We start from the raw sequence: 22,870 nt of genomic DNA, 5'->3' as shown, positions 1-22,870 counted from the left end.
TACCGTGTGCAGAGCACCGTGGTGGCTCGGTGGAAAGAGCCCGGGCTTAGGAGTCAGGGGTCATGGGTTCTGATCCCGGCTCCGCCCCCTGTCAGCTGCGTGACTTCGGGCGCGTCGCTTCACTTCTCGGTGCCTCAGTTCCCTCATCTGGAAAATGGGGATGAAGACTGTGAGCCTCACGTGGGACAATCTGATCACCCTGCATCTCCCCCAGTGCTCAGAACAGTGCTCGGCACGTAGTAAGCGCTTAACGAATACCAACGTTATTATTATTAATTCGGCAGTAAAGAGAGATGATTCCTGCCCACACCGGGCTTACAGCCTAGAGGGAGGGGAGAGACAGATATCAAAACGAGGAAATCGGCATCGGTATCAATAAATGGAATTATAGATATATACAATATATGCACAAGTGCTGTGCGGGGAAGAGCACAAGGGGCGAGTCAAGGTGATGCGGAAGGAGCGGGGAGCGGAGGGAAAGGTGGGCTCAGTCTGGGAAGGCCTCCCGGAGGAGGTGAGCTCTCAGTAGGGCTCTGAAGAGGGGAGGAGAGTCAGTCTGGCGGAGGTGAGGAGGGAGGCCGTTCCGGGACGGCGGGAGGACGCGGCCCGGGCGTCGACGGCGGGACGGGCGAGAACGGCGGACGGCGAGGAGGTGGGCGGCGGAAAGAGAGGAGGGAGGAGAGGTAGGAGGGGGCAAGGGGGTGGAGAGGAGCTTTGAAGCCAACAGTGAAGAGTTTTTGTTTGATGGGGAGGTTGATAGGCACCGATACAATTCCCTAAACACAAAAGATGCTCGATTCAGCTCTCCGCACGCAACGGGAGTTCAGTATAGCATCCTACCCACGGTAGGCAGCGAGGACCCTGCACTTCACACAACTGGCACCCGGTAAATCCAGATGATGACCCCGATGATGATGGTGAGGTGCATTCATTCATTCAATAGTATTTATTGAGCGCTTACTATGCGCAGAGCACCGTACTAAGCGCTTGGAATGGACAATTCGGCAACAGATGGAGACAATCCCTGCCCACTGACGGGCTTACACTGCTTGTAGGGAGATTGCTATTTTTAAACATTAAAAGAGCGGGGAACTTTCTGAATGCAATTTACCTGGGCGAGGTCAATCAATCAATCAGTTGTATCCACTGAGTGCTTATTACGGGCGTAGCTCCGTACTGGGCGATCAGGAAAGTACGATGTAGTCAGTTAATCGATCTCATTTGTAATGATAGTGATTATGGGATTTGTTAAGAGCTTACTAAATGCCCAAAATCTTTATCCTCATTTGACGGATGAGGTAACTGAGTCCCAGAGAAGTGAAGCGACTTACCCAAGGTCACACAGCAGACGAGTGGCAGAGCCAGGATTAGAACCCACATCCCCTGCCTCCCAAGCCTGTGCTCCTGCCACTAGGCCACGCTGAGTGTCTGCTGTGTGCGGAGTGCTGTACTAAGCGCTTGGGAGAGCACAACGTCACAACAGACACATTCCCTGCCCACATCGAGCTTAAAGTCTAGAAGGGGAGACAGAAATTAATAGAAATAAGACAATTTACGCATAGGCGCAACGGGACCGGGTCAGGGTGAGTAAAGGGAACAAGTCGGGGTGACGCAGAAAAGAGTGGGAAAAGAGGAAATCAGGGCCTGAGAAGGCACTGGGAGACACGGCGGAGAAAGCACGGGCCTGGGAGTCCGGGAGACCACGGGTTCGAATTTCAGCTCCGCCGCCGCTCTCCTGGGTGACGACGGGCAAATCACCTAACCTCTCTGGGCCTATCTTCTCATCTGTGAAATGGGGATAAGGTAGACTGTGATTCCCCAACTATGTCAGGAACTGTGTCTGCTCTCATAACCTCGTGCCTACCCCGGTGCTTAGCATATAGCAATCGCCTAATAAATGCCCAGATTATTGTCGTACTGGGCATCATGCTAAGTAATTTGAGCGGGGCAACAACTGCTTGTGTAGGCTTTCTTTCCCGATGCAGTGGGCTGATTAGTTGATCTTGGAATCCTCTCATACTATCACCATTCCACTCCATCTCATGATTGCAAAGGAAAATGAAATCCTACCTGGGCTGGATCGTGCTTCGGAAACCCGCGATGAAGTTCCACACATCCGGAACTTACCCTTCTCCTCTCTTTAGGAGAAAAGAGGCTCGAATTTGCATTTAGGATTTCGCTTTTACCTCTCCTTCCTCCTCCGGGGTTCGGCCGGATCCTCTCCGCTCACTGGGTCCGATCAGTCGGTCGATCCATCAGTGGTATTTATTGAGTAGAGGGTAGAGCGCTGTACTAAGCCCTTGGGAGAGTACGGTACAACAGAAGGGAAGAGAAAACTTTCTCTACTCCCTGAATTCCCTGACCTTCGCGACAGGACTCTCCCAGGGTCGGGGCATCGGGTGGAGCAAGTCATTCAACTTAAGAATAATAACGTCTATAAGACTAACAGTCCTTATTAAGCACTTAATAATAATAATAATAATAATAATAATAATCATGGTATTTGTTAAGCGCCTACTCTGTGCCAGGCGCCGGGGTGGATTCAAGCAAATCAGGTTGGACGCAGGCCCGTCCCACGCGGGGCTCGCGGTCTCAATCGCCTTTTTACCGGTGAGGTAACTGAGGCCCGGGGAAGCGAAGTGACCCGTCCAAGGTCACACAACAGACAGTGGAAGAGCTGGGATTGGAACCCAGGACCTTCTGACTCCCAGGCCCGTGATCGATCCACTCCGTCATGCTGCTTACTATGTGCCTGAGAGCGTATTAAGAGCTGGAGATAGATAATACAAGATAACCAGGTCCTACAAGATAATACAAGATAATACAAGATAACAGCCCCTGTCCTATTTGGGGCTCGGAGACTAAAAGGGTGGAGTGTGAGTATAATAATGTTGGTATTTGTTAAGCGCTTACTATGTGCAGAGCACCGTTCTAAGCGCCGGGGGAGATACAGGGTAATCAGGTGCTCCGCTCATAGTAAGCGCTCAATAAACACCATCATCAACCGATCGGTCAGTTCGTCGGCAGTCTCGGGCGCCCGTTGTCGGCCGAGCGCAGTGCCGGCGATCTACCGCAGACGGAGTGCTGTACCGAGCGCTCATTATTATTACTTTACACATCCTTTCTCGTCGAGCAGACCCTTAGCTCGTTCGGGCTCCCGTTCATCTAGCTCCGGCTGCAACAGTGTCGTTCTTCCTTAATACGCTCCGGCTCAGGGTCGGCGTGTTGGCTTGATCGCTGGTCTCGCTGAAGGCCATTAGGCCACACGCCGAGGGCGCAGCTTGCCGAGGCCCCCCCGGATCCCGCCGATCCGTCGCTCCGGCTAGACGGCCGGCGTGCCCGATGGGCGCATCCGTACGGGAAGCGGGAGACTCCTCAGACGAGGCCGCGAGCGCCCGGCGCCAGAGCAGCCCGTTGTCGGAAGGCCGGCCCGGCGTCGGGCTTCGGAAGAGGGCCCCTGAGGCTCAAGTGCCGGATTCCGACCCAATCGTCCCGACCGAAGCAATCCCTCTCTCCGGGAGAAAGGCTGGCCGGCTCGAATTGATATCTTTCGTTCGATCGTATTTATTGAGTGCTTGCTGCGTGCGGAGCGCTTGCGGAGCCAGCTAGAAGCACGGGGTTGTGGGCTAGAGAGCGTCCCGGAAAACCGTTAGTTTCCTTTCCTCCCTCGCTCATCCTCCTTGTCCGATGGTATCGGAAAAGGGTCACGTTCGGGGACTGCTAATTTTGAAACGACCAAGGCGGATCCCGCCGGGCGACTGCGAGCCCGTCACTGGGCAGGGACCGTCCCTGTCTGTTGCCGAATTGTCCGTTCCGAGCGCTTCGTACAGTGCTCCGCGCGTAGTAAGCGCTCAATAAATACTATTGAATGAATGAATGAACTAGTGTGTTAAGGGTGTGTGTGGGGGGGGGGGTGCACATCTGAATGGGTTAATACACTCCACCTCCCTCGTACACGGAAGAACACAGACACGTACGAACGTGTGCATCTGTGTAGGTGCGCGTGGATCCGAAAAGGTCAACGCGCTCTCTCTCGGCAAATACACAAAGACACACGCATCCGAGCACACAGAGTATGGGTCAGTCGGGCAGTGAGCGTTTACTGCACGCAGAGCACTGTCCGAAATGTTTGAGGGAGTCCGGCGAACCACATGACGGACACATTCCCCGCCCACGCCGAGCTTACGGTCTAGAGAGGGGGACGGACATTAATAGAAATAAATAAATGAGAGAAATGTGCTTAAGTGCTTTGGGGCCGGGAGGGGGGTTGAGTACAGGGAGCAAGTTAGGGCAATGTGGAAGGGTCCTCGTCTTCCCTCTCCAACCCCGTCCTCTCCCCGACTTCCCCGTCACCGTGGACGGCGCCACCATCCTCCCCGGCTCACAGGCCCGCAACTTTGGCGTCGTCCTGGACTCCGCTCTCTCATTCACCCCACACATCCGATCCGTCGCCGACGCCTGCCGGTCTCACCTTCACAGAATCGCCAAGATCTGCCCTTCCTCTCGATCCAGACTGCTGTCGTGCCGGTACGGGCTCTCATAATACGCCGACCGGATTATTGCTTCAGCCTCCTCTCCGATCTCCCTTCCTCCCGTCTCTCCCCGCTCCAGTCTATCCTTCGTTCCGCTGCCCGGCTCATCTTCCTGCAGAAACGCTCTGGGCCCGTCACTCTCCTCCTCAAAACCCTCCTGTGGTTGCCCATCAACCTCCACAGGAAACAAAAACTGCTCACTCTGGGCCGCAGAGTTCTCCATCTACCTTGCCCCCTCCTACCTCACCTCCCTTCTCTCCTTCTCCAGCCCAGCCCGCAGGCTCCGCTCCTCTGCCGCTAACCTCCTCATTGTGCCTCGTTCGTTCCTGTCCCGCCGTCGACCCCCGACCCGTGTCCTACCTCTGACCCGGAACGCCCTCCCTCCTCACCTCCGCCAAACCAGCTCTCTTCCCCTCTTCAAAGCCCTCCTGAGAGCTCACCTCCTCCAGGAGGCCTTCCCAGACGGAACCCCCCTTTTCCTCTGCTCCCCTCCCTTCCCCCCCACCTTCTGCTCTTCCCCCTTCCCCTCCCCTCAGCACTGTGCTCATTTGTACATATTATTTATTACCCTATTTATTTGGTTAATAAGCCGTATATCTCCTTGATTCGATTCAGCTCGATGACGTCGTCTCGTTCTCGTTTCGTTCCGTTTTGCTCTGCTGTCTGTCTCCCACTTAGACCGTGAGCCCGTCACTGGGCAGGGATTGTCTCGATCTGTTGCCGAATTGTCTATTCCGGGCGCTTAGGACGGTGCTGTGCACATAGTGAGCGCTCAATAAATACTACCGAATGAATGAATGAATGAACGAATGAAGTGCTCCTTACGGACCGTCGATTGATTTCACTCATCGCTGCGGATGCTCAGCGAAGATTATGATCGATCCCAGTGTCAGTGATGAGAGACGGAGGTAAAAGAAGGGAGCCATCTGTGCTGATCCCTGAGGGCGTTCAGGAAATCCACTGGAAAATCTGGATACCGGGGAATGATTTCAGCAGAGCTGAATTCCGCTGCCGGAAGGGAAATTTGCTAGCAGTGGAAAGAGAGTACGGCTGATCTTCCCGGAGACATCCGTCCCCCCGGCTCCGTTCCAATTCACTTCAATCCGATCCCTCTACCTGAGAGTCTACCAAGCAGGCCAGGAAACTTTATGAGAGGAACTGGAGTCAGGATTAGAGCTGTTTATGGACAAGACCAATCCCGGGATCCTCCTGGGGCCTCTGGGCAGAAAACTGTCTGACTGGAAAATGACTTCTTTGCTTTGGCCCCAGATTTCCAAGACATCACTTTTCCTCTGCCTTCAGCGTCGGATCGGGCTAATTCTAGCACCGAAAGAAGAGGCGGGAAGAGGTGGCTCACGCCGAAAGGGGCTATTATCACTCTCCCGCTCTTCAGAGCCTGATTGAAGGCACATCTCCTCCAAGAGCCTTCCCTGACCGAGCCCTCTTTTTCCTTTTCTTCGACTCCTTTCTGCACCGCCTGATTTGCTCCCTTTATTCATCCCCCCGCCTTCCAGCCCCAAGGCACTGATGTACATATCTGTCACTTATTTATCGACATTAATAGCTTTCGTCCCCGCTAGACCGTGAGATCACCGTGGGCAGGGGATGTGTCTGTTATATCGTTAGATCGTACTCTCCTCAGAGCTCAGTACTGCGTGGCTCAGTGGAAAGAGCCCGGGCTTGGGAGTCAGGGTTCATGGGTTCGAATCCCGGCTCCGCCACTTGTCAGCTGTGATGACTTCGGACAAGTCGCTTCACTTCTCCGTGCCTCAGTTACCTCATCTGTAAAATGGGGATTAAGACTGTGAGCCTCACGCGGGACAACCCGATGACCCTGTATCCATCCCAGCGCTTAGAACGGTGCTCTGCACATAGTAAGCGCTTAACAAATACCAACATTATTAGTACTGTGCTTTGCGCGTCATAAGCACTCAATGAATACGACCGACTGACTTTTATCCCGGGGTGGAGGGGAAGGGGGGGTGTGAGGAGATGAGGGAAAGGGGAAGATTGAATCAGTCTTACCGTGACTGCCAGTTGGAGTTCTTTCCATGCCTTCGCCCCTCGGTTCCACCTCCGCTTTCGGAGAGCCCTTTCCTTCTCCGGATCCGAACGGCGTTGACGGCTTTTTTTTAAAAAAATAGTATCTGTTAAGCGCTTACTATGTATTAAGCACTGGTTAGTTGGGTACAGTTCCTGCCCCCATTTCACAGAGGAGGTAACTGAGGCACAGAGAAGAAGTTAAGACAAAGTCACACAGCAGATGAGTGGTGGACCTGGGATTAGAATCCAGGTCCCTCCGACTCACAGGCCTGTGCTCTAATCACTGGGCCACTTCACCTCCTAAGTTGAAGCTGCACATTTTGTATCCTGATGTGTCCCTGCTCTGCCTCACTAGCTGATCGTTTTTGAAATTTCATTCCACATCTTCTTTTATCCGTAGAATCACGGAGAGCCCCTCCCCCGTCTCACCCCTTTCCTTAATGGGGACCAATTAGGAAAATGCCCTTTCACCAATTATTCTACCTGGGGTCAGTTGGGATGGGCATTTTCAATTCTCTGGAGCACGACGTGCTGTGATAACTGTTGATGACATACCGATGAACAGAGGTGCCATCTTTGTTTCATCGATCCAGAAATTATGGACGAGAAAGTGTGATTAAGGAGAGCAGGACCTGAAGAAAGTTGCCCCCGGTTATCTCTGTGGCTTCCCGTGAGGAGGTAGAGAGATGTCTTCAGTGCCCTCTGCTTAAGTCAGCCGTGTGACTGTGGGCAAGTCACTTCACTTCTCTGTGCCTCAGTTACCTCATCTGTAAAATGGGGATGAAGACCGTGAGCCTCACGTGGGACAACCCGATGACCTTGAATCTACCCCAGCGCTCAGAACAGTGCTCGGCACATACTAAGCGCTTAACAAATACCAACATTACTATTAAGTAAAATAGCTCTGCTAGCCCCTTTTTCCCCAAAGAGGAGGCCGGGCGTGCGGATTTTCCGGTGTGCGCAACCCCAGGTGTATAGAGATCCAGGTGTGGAGCGTTCCATTTACATAGTATTCTAGGTGTGCGGAACTCCGGGTGGGAGTGTGCGGAGTTCTGGGTGCGCACAGCAGAGGGTGGGTGTTATTCCGGGTGCGCAGAGCCCCAGGTGAGTAGAGATCCAGGTGTAGAGACTTCCATATACGTAGAATTCCAGATGTGCAGAACTTCGGCTAGGAGTTTGCAGAGCTCTGGGTGCGCACAGCTGAGGACGGGGGCTATTCTAGGTGTGCAGAACTCTGGGTGGGAGTGTGCAGAGTTCTGGGTGTGCATAGCTGAGGATGGGTGTTATTCTGGGTGTGCAGGGCCTCGGGCGAGTAGAGATCCAGGTGTGGAGCGCTCCTTGTGCGTAGAATTCCAGGGGTGCAGAACTTTGGGTGGGAGTTTCCAGAGCTCCGGGTGCGCACGGCTGAGGATGGGTGTTATTCTGGGTGTGCAGAGCCCCAGGTGAGTAGAGATCCAGGTGTGGAGCGCTCCTTATGCATAGAATTCCGGGGGTGCAGAACTTTGGGTGGGAGTCGGCAGACCTCCGGGTGCGCACAGCTGAGGGGGGGTATTATTGGAGGGGTGCAGAGATCCAGGTGTGGAGAGGTCCATGTACAGAGAATTCCAGGGTGCAGAACTTTGGGTGGGAGTCTGCAGAGCTCTGGGTGCGCACAGCTGAGGATGGGGGCTATTGGAGGTGTGCAGAGCCCTGGGCGCGCCAAGCTCTGAGCGTGAACAACCCAGAGAAAGACAGAGAGACCCGGATGCTCGTCCACCTGGAGCCACTGAGGAGAGGGAGCCGGGAATCGAACTGGGGAGGAGACGTCATTTGAAAATTGATGGTGCCTTTCCTGCTTCATTTATTGCGGCTCTTTCGGTGGAATTCTGTCCAAGGACCTCATCGTATTTCTACAACCCAGTGCCGGAACAGAGGAAGAAGTTACGATCCGGGGCTTAAAAAGCCCTCTGGAACATAAGCTTGCTGTGGGCAGGGAACGTGTCTACCAAGCAGCGTGGCTCAGTGGAAAAGAGCCCGGGCTTGGGAGTCAGAGGTCAGGAGTTCGCATCCCGGCTCTGCCACTTGTCGGCTGTGTGACTGTGGGCAAGTCGCTTCACTTCTCGGTGCCTCAGTTCCCTCATCTTTAAAATGGGATGAAGATCGTGAGCCTCACGTGGGACAACCCGATGACCCTCTATCTACCCCAGCGCTTAGAACAGTGCTCTGCGCAGAGTAAGCGCTTAACAGATACCAACATTATTATTATTATTATTAACTCATATTATATTCTTCCTAGCATTCGGTACAGTACGCACTCAATAAAAATGATCGACTGATTGAAAAAGTCTCGCACCCATTTTCAAGAGAGCAGACAGACATTAAAATGATAAAAAAAAAAAAAACTGTAAAGGAGAGAAGAGTTCAAAGGGAGGGCTGAGGTGTTTAGAAAGTATTTTCAGCTACAAGGTGCTTTAAAGAAGTCCGCCGTTCACCTTGAGTCCTTCGAACTCTTGACGAAGTTGCGAAACCACAGCAATCAGTGGAACAACCTCTATGCCTCCATCCTCCTGTAAAGATTCATCATCCTATTACGACTCCTCATTTATTTCATATTGGGTTTTTATGCTCCGATTACTCTAATAAAGATTAAACAGCGGCCTAGTGACATTTATAAATAGGATAAACAACACGAAAAGAAATTTCATATTACTTTCCCAGAGGTTTTGGACAGGATCCGAATGTACGATAGGTAAGTGCCCCGCGACACAGCTATTTGCAATTCGGTCACGTTTTCAAACGATTCTATTGCGGGGTGGGTCTGAAGAGTGCTCTGCACACAGTAAGCGCCGAAGAAGCGCGGTAGTCATAATAATAATAATAATAATAGTACTGATTATTATATACCGTGATGCGTAACGTGTTGCATGAAGGTTGAACACGTTTCAGAGCTGCCATCCTGGAAAGAGCCCGGGCTTGGGAGTCAGAGGTCATGAGTTCGAGTCCCAGCTCTGCCACTTGTCGGCTGGGTGACTGTGGTCAAGTCGTTTCACTTCTCTGTGCCTCAGTTCCCTCATCTGTAAAATGGGGATTAAGACTGTGAGCCCCACGTGGGACGACCTGATTCCCCTATGTCTACCCCAGCGCTTAGAACGGTGCTCGGCACATAGTAAGCGCTTAACAAATACCAACATTATTATCATTATTATTATTCTCTGTGCCTCAGTTACCTTATCTGTAAAATGGGGATTAACCGAGAGCCTCACGTGGGACGACCCGATGACCCTGTATCTCCCCCAGCGCTTAGAACAGTGCTGCTCTGCACATAGTAAGCGCTTAACAAATACCAACATTATTATCATTATTATTATTCGGGCCAGGGACTATACTAAGCGCTGGGGTGGATACAAGCAAATCGGGTCGGACACGGTCCTTGTCCTACGTGGGGCTCACAGTCTCAATCCTCATTTTCCAGATGAGGTAACTGAGGCACAGAGTTTAGTGACTGCCCAAGGTCACACAGCAGACAAGTGTATGCGTGTGTATATATATATATATACAGATAGATAGATAGATAGATATCTATCTGTATATATATCTGTAATTCTATTTATTTTGATGCTATTGATGCCCGTCTACTCGTTTTGTTTTGTTGTCTGTCTCCCATTCATTCATTCATTCATTCATTCATTCATTAAATAGTATTTATTGAGCGCTCACTATGTGCAGAGCACTGGACTGAGCGCTTGGAACGAACAAGTCGGCAACAGATAGAGACGGTCCCTGCCGTCTGACGGGCTCACGGTCTGACCGGGGGAGACGGACGGACGGGAACGACGGCGATAAATAGAGTCGAGGGGAAGAACGTCTCGTAAAAGCCGACGGCGACTGAATAGAATCGAGGCCATGTACGTTTCATTAACAAAATAAATAGGGTGATGAAAATATATACAGTTGAGCGGACGACCCTTCTAGACCCGGTGAGCCCGGTGTTGGGTAGGGATTGTCTCTATTTGCTATTCACAGCACCTGGCCCCGTTTCCAACATAGCTCCTCTCAGAAAGTTCCACCTTCAATCTCACTGCAAAGCTTTTGACTCTTCCCAAATTCAGTCTGGAGCATTCTCAAGTTCTCTCTACGGTGCCCGCTCCGGGCGCTCAATAAACCCCGTCTCTCTGGCTGTCAGACCGATTCTGGGACCCCGCCGACATTTCCTCAGAGAGCAGGGCCTCGCCTGGCCCAGCGAAACCCGCCCTTACGCTCCTCCCTCTCTCCCTCCCGCCCTTAGATCGACCACGCCGACTTCGAACGGACCGAGGAGGTGCGGCCGTTTACCCGACGGCCCGTTCAGCCCGGAGTCCCGCGGCAAGAGGGGCCGGGGGCCGGGGATAGCCCCTCGCCAAAACGCGGAGTCGTTTACCCTCACAAGTCCCGGCTCTTCCCGGGCCCCGACGGCCGGGACGTCAGACAGAGGTCCCAACGCCAGACCCGACGTGCGGGGACGCTTCAGATCGACCACCGGGAGCAGGAGGATGTCAGTGAGAAACCTGGCGTGGATTCACTTTCACGGGTTTGTCAGAGTCGGAGAGCGGGCCCGTCGTCGCGGGCAACTTTCTGGAGCGGGGATCGGAATTCTATCGATGCTACTGATGTCTGGCAACCGTTCCGTTGTTGTTGTTGCTGTCCGTCTCCCCGCTCTCTGGACCGTGAGCCCGTTGTTGGGTAGGGATTGTCTCTGTCAGTTGCCGCGTCGTACTTTCATTCATTCATTCATTCAATAGCATTTACTGAGCGCTTACTAGGTGCAGAGCACCGCACCGAGCGCCTGGAATGAACAAGTCGGCAACAGTAGGCGCTCAATAAATACGATTGAATGAATGAATTAGGGCTGACTGGGAGGTTGGGAATAAAACAATGTGGAGTAGTAGGATTACCGCCCGCTCAAGAGGTAGAGGCCGCGTCCCAACCGTGGAGCGTCTTTAGACCGGGAGCCCGTCGGTGGGCAGGGATCCTCTCTATCTGTTGCCGGATTGTCCGTCCCAGGCGCTCGGTGCGGTGCTCTGCACCTAGTAAGCGCTCGATAAACACGACCGGACGGACGAACGATAGCCCTAGCGGGACTTGGTCACTCGCCGACACGCTTCCGGCCTTGGTCAGAAGAGGATCTCGGTGCTCGCGGAGCAAGCGCGGGGGCGTACGTTCACCTAGCCGCTTCTGCAGACGCTTGAACGGCGCTGTCGTCCAGAGCCGCATCCCATCGCCAACGGGCCTTTTAAGTCGGCGCGTCTTCAGCTGATCTCCCGAGACCCCTTCCCGCCGCTGATTCGTCGACGACAGGACGCGTAGCAGTAGCGGAGTGGGAATCGGAGACCATCAGTCATTCAGTCAATCGATCAACGGCGTTTATTGAGCGCTTGCTGTGGGCAGAGCACCGTACTGAGAACTTGGGATGCGATCCCAGCTCGGCCGCGTGTCCGCCGTGAGATCTCGGGCTAGTCGCTCAACTTCTACGCCCTTCGGTTTCCGAGCAGCGTGGCTCAGTGGAAAGAGGCCGGGCTTCGGAGTCAGAGGTCATGGGTTCGAACGCCGGCTCCGCCGCTCGTCAGCTGTGTGACTGTGGGCGAGTCACTTCTCTGTGCCTCAGTGACCTCATCTGTAAAATGGGGATGAAGACTGCGAGCCCCACGTGGGACAACCCGATTCCCTTGTGTCTACCCCAGCGCTTGGAACAGTGCTCTGCACAGGGTAAGCGCTTGACAAATACCAACATTATTATTATTTTTAGACTGTAAGCTCCTCGAGGGCAGGGAACATTTCTACCAACTCCACTGTGTCCTCCCTAGTGCTTAATAATAACAGTAATAATGATGTTGGTATTAGTTAAGCCCTTACTATGTGCAGAGCACTGTTCTAAGCGCTGGGGTGGATACCGGGTAATCGGGGCGTCCCACGTGGGGCTCACGGTTAATCCCCATTTTACAGATGAGGTAACTGAGGCACAGAGACGTGAAGTGACTCGCCCAAAGTCACGCAGCTGGCGAGCGGCGGAGCCGGGATTCGAACCCATGACCCCCGACTCCGAAGCCCAGGCTCTCTCCACCGAGCCACGCTGCTTCCCAGTGCTCTGCACACGGTAAGCACTCAATAAATATCACTGATTGTAAAATAGAGAGGCAATATCTGTTCTCCCTCCTAATGAGACCGTGAGGCCGTGTGGGACAAGAACTGTGTTTGGCCTGATGCTGTGTAACTTCGAGTCACTTCACTTCTCTGTGCCTCAGTTCCCTCATCTGTAAAAAGGGGATTAGGACCGTGAGCCGCACGTGGGTCAGCCTGATCACCTCGTACCTGCCCCAGTGCTTAGAAAAGTGCCGGGCCCGTCGTAATCGCTTAACAGATGCCATCGTCATCATCATTATTATTATCCGAGCTCTTCGGACAGTACTGGGCACATAGTAAGTGCCTCAAAATGCCACAGTGATCATTATTACTGTTCATCTGCTTCTAGAAAAAGCTTCCTCGTGGATATGCTATTTTTGAAACCCGCGCAGTGGAAGTACCTGATATTCACCCCACCCTCGGTTCTACGGTATTTACGTACGGATCCATGATTTATTTCAACATGTGTCTCCCCCTTTAGACCGCAAGCTCCTTGTGGACGTGGTAAATGTCTGTCAGCGCTGTTGAACTGTACTCTACCGAGCACTCAGTGGAGAAGCGGCGTGGCTCGGTGGAAAAAACCGGGGCTTGGGAGTAAAAGGTCATGGGTTCGAATCCCGGCTCTGCCACTCGTCAGCTGCGTGACTGTGGGCGGGTCACTTCGCTTCTCCGGGCCTCAGTTCCCTCATCTGTAAAATGGGGGTTACGACCGTGAGCCTCACGTGGGACAACCTGATGACCCTGAATCTACCCCAGCGCTTAGAACGGTGCTCTGCACATAGTAAGCGCTTAACAGATACCAACATTATTACGATTAGAGTGTTCTGCACATATTAAGCTCTCAATAGATACCATTTGTGATCGACTGAATTGAAATCTAGAAACGGTTCGGAACCAGTGAAAAAACGCAGCCACTGTTCCACGTTCGAATTAGTGTCTGCAATTCTGTCTGGGGAATTTAAAACCCACCGAAGGATGTCGCCCTGGCCCGAACGACGGTCTTTCACTCAGAGCAGAGGTCTTCGCCCCGGTTTCTGACGACTGCCACGTGTCTCGGTATCCACGTCGCCTTTCCTTTCCGGCTCAAACGTTCAATCAGGCCTCCAGGATAAAACACACGGAAAATACCGTCTCCTCCAGGGATGGAAGGAAGCGATGGAGAAAATGGACAGATTTACAGTAGAAGGATGTTGGAAGAGATTCTGCAGCTACAAATGGCTATTGAGTTATGGCTCCGGACGTGGATGGAAATTTTAAATTCCAGTGCAAAATAACTACAGTCGTATCATTAAGTCGGTGGGTTATTTGCTGGCGAGAGTGTATGGTATTTACTAAATCACCTCTGCCGCAGGGAATAGTCTTCCCCGAAACATTCCTTTGGTGATTCAGTCCTTTCTGGACTCAGCGGAACCATAATCATAATGAGAATAATTTTGGTACTTGTTAGGCACTTAGTATTTGATAAACATTGTACGGAGCGCTGAAGTAGAGAGAGCACGTTGAAGTCCCGGACGCACCGTGGCTTGGTGGAAAGAGCAGAGTCGGAGGTCGTGGGTTCTAATCCCCCCCTCCGCCACTTGTCAGCTGTGGGACTTCGGGCAAGCCGCTTCGCTTCTCCGGGCCTCAGTGACTTCATCTGTAAAATGGGGACGAAGACTGTGAGCCTCATGCGGGACAACCTGATTACCTTCTATCGACCCCAGGGCTTAGAACGGCGCTTGGCACATAGTAAATGCTTAACAGATACCATTATCAGTAGTAGTACTTTTAGATGGGACTCACAGTCTAAGTAGGAGGGAGAACCGAGGCATGGAGAATAATAATAATGTTGGTATTTGTTAAGCGCTTACTATGTGCCGAGCACCGTTCTAAGCGCTGGGGTAGACATAGGGGAATCAGGTTGTCCCACGTGGGGCTCACAGTCTTAATCCCCATTTTACAGATGAGGGAACTGAGGCACAGAGAAGTTAAGTGACTCGCCCACAGTCACACAGCCGACAAGTGGCAGAGCTGGGATTCGAACTCATGAACCCTGACTCCAAAGCCCCTGCTCTTTCCACTGAGCCACGCTGCTTCTGACTTGCTCAAGGCCACACAGCGGGCAAGCGGGAGAGCCGATGCCTAGACAATGCAGAAAAGACAGGGAAGGACTCAGTCGAGGAAGACCAACAACAATGTCGGTATTCGTTAAGCGCTTACTATGTGCAGAGCACTGTTCTAAGCGCTGGGGTAGACACAGGGTCATCAGGTCGTCCCACGTGGGGCTCACAGTCTTAATCCCCATTTTACAGATGAGGTCACTGAGGCACAGAGAAGCTCAGTGACTTGCCCACAGTCACACGGCTGACAAGTGACCACTTGGAGGAGTTTTTTTTATGATATCTGTTAAGCACCCACTGGGTGTTAAACACGGTTCCAAGCGCTGGGATAGATACGAGTTAATTAAATGGAGCCAGATGTGATTTTAATAAGGGTTGGGAGGTGGGAAGAGTGACGGTCCGCCGTCTGTGAAGGATGAGGGACTTCCGGGCCAGAGGGAAGATGTGGGCCGGGTGTCGATGGCAAGACAGTCGGGTGGAACACAGCCATGCTGCAAACCCATCAGCACCTCACTCTTCTCCTCGGGCAAATCGTGCTGTTCGGTGCTGTGACGGTGAAACTAAAAGAAATTCCCCCCCAGTGTCCACCTCGTTCAGAACACTTAAACCTTTGCAGCGACATTCAACGGTCTCTGCTTGAAAAAGCACTCAGAACTTTTTCTCTGCCACTTGTCTGCTGTGTGACCTTGGGCAAGTCTCTTAATTTATCTGTGCCTCAGTTACCTCAACTGTAAATTGGGGATGAAGACTGTGTCTGTTGTTGGATTGTATTCTCCCAAGGGTTTAGTACAGTGTTTTGCACACAGTAAGCACTCAATGATTATGATTGAATAAATGAATGAACACCGACTGTGTTCACCCTGATTAGCTTGATCTATCTCAGGGCTTAGCACAGTGCCTGATCCATAGTAAGGGCATAGTAATGCCATAAAAAGAAAAAGAAAAACGTATCACAGGGAGTTCCACAAATCTAATTGGAGCAATAATAATAGTAATAATAAGGATGGTATTCGTTAAGCACTTACTATATGCCAAGCACTCTTGTAAACACTAGGGTAGATACAAGCTAATCAGGTTGTCCCACATGGGGCTCACAGTCTTCATCCCCCTTTTACAGATGAGGTCACTGAGTCACAGAGAAGTTAAGTGGCTTGCACAAGGTCACAGAGCAGACAGGTGGCAGAGCTAAGATTAGAACCCACGTCTTCTGACTCCCAAGCCTGTGCCTTTTCCATTAAGCCAGGCTGCTTCCCTTCCCTTTTCTCTTCCTTTTTTCTCTTCCCTTTTCTCTTCCCTCCCTTTTCTCTTCCCTTTTCTCTTCCCTTCCCTTTTCCCTTCTCCCTTCCCTTTCCCTTCTCCTTTCCCTTCTCCCTTCTCCCTTCCCTTCTCCCTTCTCCCTTCTCCCTTCCCTTTTCCCTTCTCCCTTCCCTTTCCCTTCCCTTTCCCCTTTCCCTTCCCTTCCCTTCTCCCTTCCCTTTTTTTCTTCCCTTCCCTTCCCTTCCCTTTTTCTCCTTCCCTTCCCTTCCCTTCCCTTCCTTCCCTCCCTTCCCTTCCCTTCCCTTCCCTTCCCCCTTCCCTTCCCTTCCCTTCCCTTCCCTTCCCTTCCCTTCCCTTCCCTTCCCTTCCCTTCCCTTTCTCTTCCCTTCCTCTTCCCTTCCCTTCCCTCCCTTCCCTTCCCTTTCCCTTCCCTTCCCTTCCCCTTCCCTTCCCTTCCCTTCCCTTCCCTTCCCTTCCCTTCCCTTCCCTTCCTTCCCTTCCTTCCCTTCCCTTCCCTTCCCTTCCCCTTCCCTTCCCTTCCCTTCCCTTCCCTTCCCTTCCCTTCCCTTCCCTCTTCCCTTCCCTCTTCCCTTCCCTTCCCTCTTCCCTTCCCTTCTCTCTTCCCTTCCCTTCTCTTTTCTCTTCCCTTCTCTTTTCTCTTCCCTTCTCCTCCCCTCCCCTTCCCCTCCCCTCCCCTTCCCTTCTCTTCTGTCCTCACTTAATATCAGCAGCAGCAGCAGCAGCAGCGGTATTGAATGAGTGCTTACTGTGTGCAGAGAACTGTGTTAAGGGCTTAGGAGAGTACAGTCCAGCAGAGTTGGTAGACACAGTTTACAGGAGTTTACAGACCGGAGAGGGAGACAGACCTAAGGATAGCACCATTCTCCTCACAGGTGGGGTTGCACGTTGCCCAGAAGTGGAGGGGAGGATGGCTTTGCCCTCCTCTCACCCTCTTCCAGCCTTACAGTCCTTCTGCCAGGGTTGCGTCCTGACCCCAGCCTGAATCGCCACTTTCACATTCACTGAGAAGCGGCGTGGCCTAGCGAGAGCACAGGCCTGGGAGTCAGAGGACCAGATTTATAATAATAATGATAATTGCGGTATTCGTGAAGCACTCACTCTACGCCGGAAACTGTACTAAGCGCCGGGATCGATACGGGCGAATCGGGTTGGGCCCAGTCCCTGCCCCACGTGGGGGGGTCGTCACAGTCTTAATCCCCCTTTTACAAATGAGGTCACTGAGGCACAGAGAAGTGAAGTGACTTGCCCGAGGTCACAGAGCAGATGAGTGGTCAGGCCGGGATCAGAACCTAGGTCCTCCTGACTCCCAGACTCAATCCACTAGGCCTCGCTGCTTCTAATCCCAGCTCCCCGACTTGCCTGCTGTGTGACCTTGGGCAGATCACTTCTTTTCTCCGTGCCTCGGTCCCATTTATAAAATAGGATTTAATACAAGTTCTACTTCCCCTGTAGACTGTGAACCCCACGCGGGGCAGGGACCGGATCCAACCTGGTTATCTGGTATCTACCGCAGTGCTTGGCTCATAGGGAACCCTCAACAAATTCTACCATTATTATTTTATTGTTACTGTCCTCTGCCTAGCTGTGGAGAGACAAGAATATCCACTGGCTCTGAGAATTTGCTCTCCCTAAAGGCCTGGGACCTGGAGTACGTGAGATGGACTCCAGAGAGAGGGAGGGGGAGAGAAAAAGAGAGAGAGAGAGAGAGTATACTTCGCTAGAATTCTCCAGATCCAGAGGTCTAGTAGTCGACCGTATTTATTTATTCATTCGATAGTATTTACCGAGCGCTTACTATGTGCAGAGCACTGTACTAAGCGCTCGGAATGGACGAATCGGTAACAGATAGAGACGGTCCCTGCCCTTCGACGGGCTCACGGTCTAATCGGGGGAGACGGACGGACGAGAACAACAGTGCTTAAATGGTGCTCGACACAAAGCGCTCGACAAACATCATCATTATTATTATTATCATTTGAAAACACAGCCTCCTTTCCAGATGGGAACATCACCACTTCAACAGATTTATCGAGCGCTTACTGCGTTCAGAGCACTGACTGTAACAAGTGCCTAGGAAAGTATAACCTAACAATATAACGGACACGTTCCTCGCCCACGGCGAGCTTACATTTTAGAGGGGGAGACAGATATCGGTATGAAGAAATAGATTACAGACACTGCCTAGTTTCCTGAGGCTCTCCGACGTGGCCGGCGCTCTATCCAGTGGGCTGCCTCGACAACCGAGGCACTCAATACACGGGTTGATTATATTTTTAAAACAAAGATAAATTGAAATTCCCCATAATGAATTAGCTGTATAACCGTTGTGCAGGCATTCTATTCTTCTGATGCTTGCAAATGACATTCAAATCCCACTGTAACAAAACGATATTACCGCACTTGCTCCGAGTATTCTCCACGCCCGCCTAAGCACGGCACGTGCCGAGATCCTGAATGGGATCTCGGGAAATGTCTCGGTATTAAAGTGTGCAAAGATCCTCTTGTGAGGACCATCCTCTGGGCCAGATGTTCAACAAAAGCAACAGTGCAGTAATTCCTTGGACTGTGTGCTACTGTTTCCAGAATTCCGTATCGGGCGGTGGTATTTTACTCTGTGCAGAACACTGTGCCAAGTGCTTGATAGAGTATAATAGAGAAGCAGCGTGGCTCAGTGGAAAGAGCCGGGGTTAGGAGCCAGAGGTCATGGGTTCTAATCCCAGCTCCGCCCCTCGTCAGCTGTGTGACTTTGGGCAAGTCACTTCACTTCTCGGTGCCTCAGTTCCCTCATCTGTCAAATGGGGATGAAGACTGTGAGCCTCACGTGGGACGACCCGATGACCCTGCATCTACCCCAGCGCTTAGAACGGCGCTCTGCACATAGTAAGCGCTTAACAAATACCGACATTATTATTATTATACAACAGAATAGGTTGACCGTTCCTTGCCCACCAGGAGCTTACAACCTAGAGGAGGAGAACTTGTCTCGTGTTTTAGTTTTCACAAAGCGCTTCACGTCTGTTATCGCATTTTATTCATTCATTCGACACATTTCTTGAGCACTTCCTGTGGTCAGAACACTGTCCTAAGTGCTCATTCATTCAATAGTATTTATTGAGCGCTTACTATGTGCAGAGCACTGTACTAAGGGCTTGGAATGGACAAATCGGCAACAGATAGAGGCGGTCCCTGCCCATTGAGGGGGTTACGGTCTAATCGGGAGAGTACAGTCACACGCTTATCCTCGCAGCATCCCCACGAGTTGAGGAGAGGCAGCAGTTAGCATCCCCATTTTACGAATGAGGAGAATGAGGCCCGGGGAGGCCACGTGACTTTCATTCCTTTGTTCAATCATGTTTATTGAGCGCTTACTGCGTGCAGAGCACTGTAAGAGCTCGGGAGAGTACAGTTCGACCATAAACAGACAGATTCACTGCCCACAGTGAGCTTACCGTCTCGACTCGCCCCAGATCACACAGCAGGCCCGCGGTAGAGCTGGAATCGGAACCGTGACTAGTTGGGGATGAAGACTGTGAGCCTCACGTGGGACGACCCGGTTACACTGTATCTCCCCCAGCGCTTAGAACAGTGCTCTGCACATAGTAAGCGCTTAACAGATACCAACATTATTATTATTATTAGTTGAGTCCTAACCCCTAGCTTTCCACAAGACCGCGGCCTGGGGCATCGTTGTGCTGCACAACACGAACCCTCAGCCAGTTCTCCTCTCAGCCGGTTCTCGTCCTTCGGACCTACTCCCATCAGCCTCTCCCTCTCCGGCCAGGAGGACGCCTTGTCCTCAGTCACTTGTCAGCTGTGTGACTGTGGGCGAGTCACTTCTCCGTGCCTCAGTTCCCTCATCTGTAAAATGGGGATGAAGACTGGGAGCCTCACGTGCCGATGACCCTCTATCCACCCCAGCGCTTCGAACAGCGCTCTGCACATAGTAAGCGCTTAACAAACCCCGACATTATCATTATTATGCGGAGCGGTGGCCGCTTGAGGCCCGCTCACCGGTCATCTCAGGCCCGAAGCTCTCGGTTCCCAGACCTTCTCGGGTCGACGTATCCCGCGCGGATGTGGGAGCCGTCTTGAGGAAAGCCTGTATCGGAAGTATCCTGTTGGAAAATGGTAACACGGCAACGGCTTTGGTTAGCGTGCGGCAACCAGGGACAGATCGAATTCTTGGCGTAACGTGAGGAAACGAGGTCTGACCCCGGTGGGGGCCATCACGGGCGCCGCCGAGGTGACCCGCACGGCTGCTGGCCGATCGCCCGGCGGTTCTTTGCTCTTCAGAGGTCCGAGGGAGGAAGCGAAGAGCTTCCAGGTGAACGCGTCCGAGGGGAAGGTCGTTAAATGACGCCGGTTACTTTTTTGAAAATGGAAGGCTCATAGAGCGGAGCTGTAAAAAATAAACATATGCCTTTGAAGATGAGTTTCTGTCACACCGCGACCCCGCTCTTCCTGCCGGGGGGTGACGGAGGGCGGCGAGCCGTAAACATCCTCGCTGGTGGGGTGATTTATGGCCTCCTCTCGGAGAGGGAGAACGGGAAATCTCTTTACGGTCCCTGCCTGGGATCGTCAGAGGGCGGGGAGCGTACGTCAGCGTGACTTCCTTGCTGAGACCCCACCTATAAATGCCAGCCTGACCTGACTGCCGTTTCCTGCCCAGCCCCGCCTTGAACAACGATAATAATATTTGGAAGTACTCATTATGTCCCCTCTCGTGCCTGCACCTGGAGAGTTTCCGGTATTCTACCAGTCTCGACTGCAGGTGGGAGAGTCAAGCAGAGGCCTGTCCGTCGGTGCCTCAGTTCCCTCATCTGTAAAGTGGGGATTAAGACCGTGAGCCCCACGTGGGACAAACTGATTCCCCTGTGTCTCCCCCAGCGCTCAGAACGGTGCTTGGCACATAGTAAGCGCTTAACAAATACCAACATTATTATTATTATTACCGAGTGGAAGGCAACAAGGCAAAACTCACCTGTGCCGGGCAGCGGCGGCACGGGGGAGAGTCGAAGGCGGAGGATCGAGTTAACTGAGAGGAAGGAGGCAGTGGGAAACCATTTCCGTACTTTTACCGAGAAAACTCTACGGATCCACTACCAGAACGACTGCAGATGGAGGTGGGGCGTTCCGGAAGACGTGTGTCCACTGTGTCGCTATGGGTCGGAGACGATTCAACAGCATAATAATAATAATAATGTTGGTATTTGTTAAATGCTAACTACGTGCGGAGCACCGTTCTAAGCGCTGGGGGAGATACAGGGAAATCAGGTTGTCCCAAGTGAGGCTCCCAGTCTTCATCCCCATTTTCCAGATGAGGGAACTGAGGCCCAGAGAGGTTAAGTGACTCGCCCACAGTCACACAGCTGACAGGCGGCAGAGCCGGAATCCGAACCCACGATGTCTGACTCCCAAGCCCCTGCTCTTTCCACCGAGCCACGCTGCTTCTCACAGGTTGGTATTTGTTAAGCGCTTACTCTGTGCAGAGCACCGTTCTAAGCGCTGGGGGAGATACAGGGTCATCAGGTCGTCCCACGTGAGGCTCCCGGTCTTCATCCCCATTTTACAGATGAGGGAACTGAGGCCCAGAGAAGCGAAGCGACTCGCACACAGTCACACAGCTGACGAGTGGCAGAGCCGGGATTGGAACCCATGGAACCTCTGACTCCCAAGCCCGGCTCTTTCCACTGAGCCACGCTGCATAAGACAAGACGAGACTTACTGTGTACCAAACAAAGTACTAAGTGCTGGGATCAATACAAGAGAAGCAGACAGTATCTGTCCCATGTGGAGCTCACAGTCTAAGGGAGAGGGAGAAGGTGTCTTGAATCCCCATTTTACAGATGAAGGAACTGAGTCACGGGGAAGCTAAGTTTTCCTTTTGATTTTTGTTAAGCACTTGTCGTGTGCTAAGCACTGTATCAAGCGGTGGGGGAGACACAGTGTGACAGAGGGTACCCAGTCTAAGAGGGAGGAAGAACGGGTATCTTCTCCCCACTTTCCAGAAGAGGTAACCGAGGCACAGTGAAGCTAAGTAACTTGCCGGAGGTCAGACGGCAGACAGGTGGCAGGGCTGGGATTAGAACCCGGGTCCTGTGACACCAGGGCCCACGCTCTATCCACCAGGCCATACTGCTAAGTCGTGCGCGAGAAGCAGGGCGGCTTAATGGAAAGAGCCCGGGCTTGGGAGTCCGAGGTCATGGGTTCGAATCCGGGCTCCGCCGCTTGCCGGCTGTGTGACTTTGGGCGAGTCACTTAACTTCTCTGGGCCTCAGTTCCCTCATCTGGAAAATGGGGATGAAGACTGGGAGCCCCACGTGAGACAACCTGATCACCCCGTATCCCCCCCAGCGCTTAGAACGGTGCTTTGCACATAGTAAGCGCCTAACAAACACCACCATTATTACTATTATTATGTGCTCAAGGTCACACAATGGGCAAGGGGTGGAGATGGGATTAGAACCCAGGTCTCCCGATTTCAAGATCTGAGATCGTTCCACTAGGCCATGCTGCTTCACCTTTCATTTATTCAATAGTATTTACCGAGCGCTTACTATGTGCAGGGCACTGTACTGAGCGCTTGGAATGTACAAATCGGTAACGGAGAGAGACGGTCCCTGCCCTTTGGGAATTTAGAATGAAGGAAGGAAGCTTGGGCCTTTTTTTCTATTTTTTTAGCCTGTCCTATGCTCTGGGAAATCACAGAATCCAAGTCTGTGGAAAATGCACTCCTTTAGTCAGAGAACGAAGAGACTCCGGTTTATTCAAGGAAATGAAATA

At 52.3% G+C, this 22,870-nt stretch overlaps 2 long non-coding RNA genes across 2 annotated transcripts; both read right to left on the bottom strand.

The window, feature by feature from the left end:
• Positions 1-6,283: 6,283 nt before the first annotated feature.
• On the bottom strand, positions 6,284-9,585 carry LOC103168958. The gene is made up of 4 exons (XR_005659954.1): positions 9,459-9,585; positions 9,047-9,121; positions 6,558-6,657; positions 6,284-6,314 (listed from the first exon to the last, which is right to left on the bottom strand). It is a non-coding gene; the product is annotated as an uncharacterized LOC103168958 (long non-coding RNA).
• A 5,567-nt stretch (positions 9,586-15,152) lies between these two features.
• Positions 15,153-20,635, bottom strand: LOC114811353. The gene is made up of 2 exons (XR_003759039.1): positions 20,099-20,635; positions 15,153-15,369 (listed from the first exon to the last, which is right to left on the bottom strand). It is a non-coding gene; the product is annotated as an uncharacterized LOC114811353 (long non-coding RNA).
• Between the last annotated feature and the right edge of the window lie 2,235 nt (positions 20,636-22,870).

The sequence above is a fragment of the Ornithorhynchus anatinus genome, chromosome 4, assembly GCF_004115215.2.
Source record: "Ornithorhynchus anatinus isolate Pmale09 chromosome 4, mOrnAna1.pri.v4, whole genome shotgun sequence".
Taxonomy (NCBI): Eukaryota; Metazoa; Chordata; class Mammalia; order Monotremata; family Ornithorhynchidae; genus Ornithorhynchus; species Ornithorhynchus anatinus.
The sequence above is the reverse complement of the archived record's forward strand: the minus strand, read 5'-3'. Positions and strand labels throughout refer to the sequence as shown.